Consider the following 3,287-nt stretch of genomic DNA (forward strand, 5'->3'; position numbering starts at 1 on the left):
AATAAGGAAATAGTGTGAATTTTAGATAATTTCCTCCTAGTGCTATTTTTTGCCTTTTATGTTACAGAATTTAAAAGCTTTGAAGAACTATTTTGTTTTTATATCTGGTTTCAAAAAAAAAAAAAAAAGGGATAGAGCTGCAGATGCATCTCATGTTCTGTAAGTGTGGAGGCAGTAAATCAACCAGTTTCTCCCATGTTGCCTTTTCCCAGAAAGGACTAATCCTTCCTCTCTGTTTACAGTTCCTTTCATCTGAAGACCCTCCCATGCACCTCCAGTTATACTAACTCCACTCTTCTTGCAGGCATCTAGCAGTAGAACAAGAGGGCACAGACTCAAGCTCTGCCAGGGGAGGTTTAGTTTGGATACTAGGAAGAGATTTTTTACAGAGAGAATGATCAGGCATTGTAATGTGCTGCCCAGGGAGGTGGTGGATTCACCATCCCTGGAGGTTTTCAAGAGGAGACTGGATGTGGACTTAGTGCCATGGTCTAGTAATAACTGTAGGGTTGACTCAATGATCCTGGTCTCTTCCAACCAGGTTGATTCTATGATTCTAAGTAATTTGATAACTGAGAACTTGTCACTAGACCAGATCTGAAAGTTAAACAAACAGACTGTCCTCTGAGAATCCAAATATTGAACTGATGCTGTGTAAATATTAGACATGATCCACATATCTTTGAATAAAAATCAACTTTGCAAACAAGTAATCAAATAAATCAAACAATTATGAAACTGTGCTTTCATTTCCAGTTGCAGTGTTATGATAGCAATTAAAAAAAAGACAAATTAACTATTCTTTTAGTCACAGATTAGTTAAAATATGCCCTGAAGTCTTCAGGACTTCAATGTCAGCAGGTTACCCAATGTTCCTTTCATTGTCCTCAGACATTTTTCTTTTTTCTTGAATGTGGTGAATTTTTAGGCAAGGCCAGAGAACCATGTCACAAGTTGGAATTGGCACAGCTGCAGCAGCTCCCAGGAAGCTCCTCCTGACACAGTCTCACCTGTGTTGCTTGGAGCAGCACTCCTCATGGCAGCCACATCTGAGTACTGACATTCTTGCTGCTTTGCAGGCCTGCAAAAAAATTGCACAGCAGGGGCAACACTCCAAAAGTCTGTTACATGGAGCCACTGTCACCATGACTGACATGAGGAGATGTGCTGAATTTGGCTCAGCTGAAAGTGGTTTTTCCTATGTCTTTTGAGGCAATTTCACAAAGTTTATGGCTTGTTCATTAGTAAAGCATCATCGCTCATAGGCACAGTTAAGTAGCACTTATGAATAAAAGAAAAGTAGGAAGGGAAGTTAGAGGAGTAAGAACAACAAAAACAAAGTGAAAGAAAAACAGTATAGGTTTATAGGAGCAAAGCGCTAAAAAATAATAAAAATATTTTGATGCTGCAAGTTGTACAGTGATTTTTCATTCTCAGTCTAACATAAAGCAAATACTAAGTGGTGTGTGGTCCAGCTGAATCAGTGGACACACACAAGTGATGCTATCATGAAATTTTTAAAAACCAGCTGAAGAAAGGCCACTAGTTTCACTTTACTTTGCTCCCTGTGGCTGCAACTCGGATTTTTTGGTACAACTGTATTATGTTGTTATTTGAGGTCTCTTCCAACCAGGCTGATTCTATGATTCTATGAGCCAACAGTTGGCCACTACTGTCTCTTTCTATTTGTTTATGCTGACATTCACACCCTCCTGATATGCCTAACCCTCTTGTGCTACACTTTAATAGCAGCAGCCATGTCCCAAGACATGTTAGCTGAAAGACCTATTTTCAGTTTGTGCTCTAGCTGTCAGGGGTGATAATTTTCCCCTGATATTGGATTTTATGGCAATTCTGTAAAATTCCAAAATTTTCTGTCAAAATCTCTCTTATTGATAGGCTCCTGGGTAAGGATGGGAATCAAGATTCTCATATTTAGCATTAGGTAGAAGAGGAAAAAAGCAATCATGATACCATGATCCTGTATGATCAGTCAGATGATCCAGGACTGATCCGAGGGTGATAGGAAACAAACATTAGTCTGGGACTGAAATAATTGAAGAACCAAAGGTATTCTTTGCCAGCAGAAATAATTCAGTGAAGATAAAGCCCTTCTGCTCTAAAAAAAAGATTTCTTTGCTCCCAAGCTGGGTCAGATTCAAAGCTTGTCAAATAAATTAAACAAATTTAATATAGCTCATAGCTTTCCCTTCACAAAATTCACATCATAAAGAGTCCATGGATTTTCTTGAATCATTATGCCAGCTGTATAATTGCAAAGGGAAAAGAATATTTCATGCAAATTTTATCAAATACAATCTTCAATGAGTAGCACTCTTAGTTATGAGCCCAAAAGTTGCTCTGAGGTTTTTCCTTCTAATTCTGTTTTCATCTGACTCCTGCCAGAATCCTGCCACACTGAGAGGTTCAGTGCACCTCCCCCTACCCTGACTCTCCTGCAGACCTAGAGCTGCCTTCCCCATGAGAAGAAAATATTTTTACCTTCTTCTGTCAATGAAGAGAATCTCATCTCTACACTTGGGCACAGTCTTCCTAATTATCTCTGAAAGCCTTGGATGTTCCATCTCCTGTGTATGAGGAGACTCCAGCTTTATCATTGCATTGCAATGATTTGTTTCTTAGGCAGCAGTGACAGCACACAAGTATAGGAATGATGATATGACACAAGCTTTGTGGCAGCTTGACACCCTCCTCCAAGTCCTCACTTTAGGATAAAGTTCTGATCATGTTTATTTTTCTGAATGCCAGCAGCTATAGACTTAGGTGAGGAACTTCACCTGGAGAAAGATTTACACTTGGGTTTTTTTTAAAAAAAACAAATCCAGTGTCAAATTTGACATGTTTAAGAAAGTGTGTAGGGTGATCAGAACAAGGGACATAGTGAAGATGGTGAAAGAAGGTAATCCCATCTAACATTCATGTGTGCACAGCCTGGGAAATGGTCTGGAGGGACAAGCACTCCAGTGGGGTCACAGGGCTGGGGCATCACTGCAGGACTGGAGAGCTGCTGGACCACCTGCACATGTGGGCACCAGCTCTGCAGGTACACACAACAGGGGGCTCCAAGGAGTGAGAAAGGAGTGCAGCACAGCACAGACCTTGGACTCCAGGCAAGCAGACTGATGCTTCTTTAGGGAATCACTAGGTGGGATCCCCGGGGCAGGTGGGTGTAACAGGAGCTGGCTTGGCTAAGCATGAGAATCTTGGCAGAGCCCCAGCACAGAAGGGGATTGTAAAGCAGGTGGAAGAAGAGGCAGGGTAAAATA

The sequence above is a fragment of the Acanthisitta chloris genome, unplaced genomic scaffold (genome assembly GCF_000695815.1).
Source record: "Acanthisitta chloris isolate BGI_N310 unplaced genomic scaffold, ASM69581v1 scaffold10860, whole genome shotgun sequence".
Classification (NCBI taxonomy): domain Eukaryota; kingdom Metazoa; phylum Chordata; class Aves; order Passeriformes; family Acanthisittidae; genus Acanthisitta; species Acanthisitta chloris.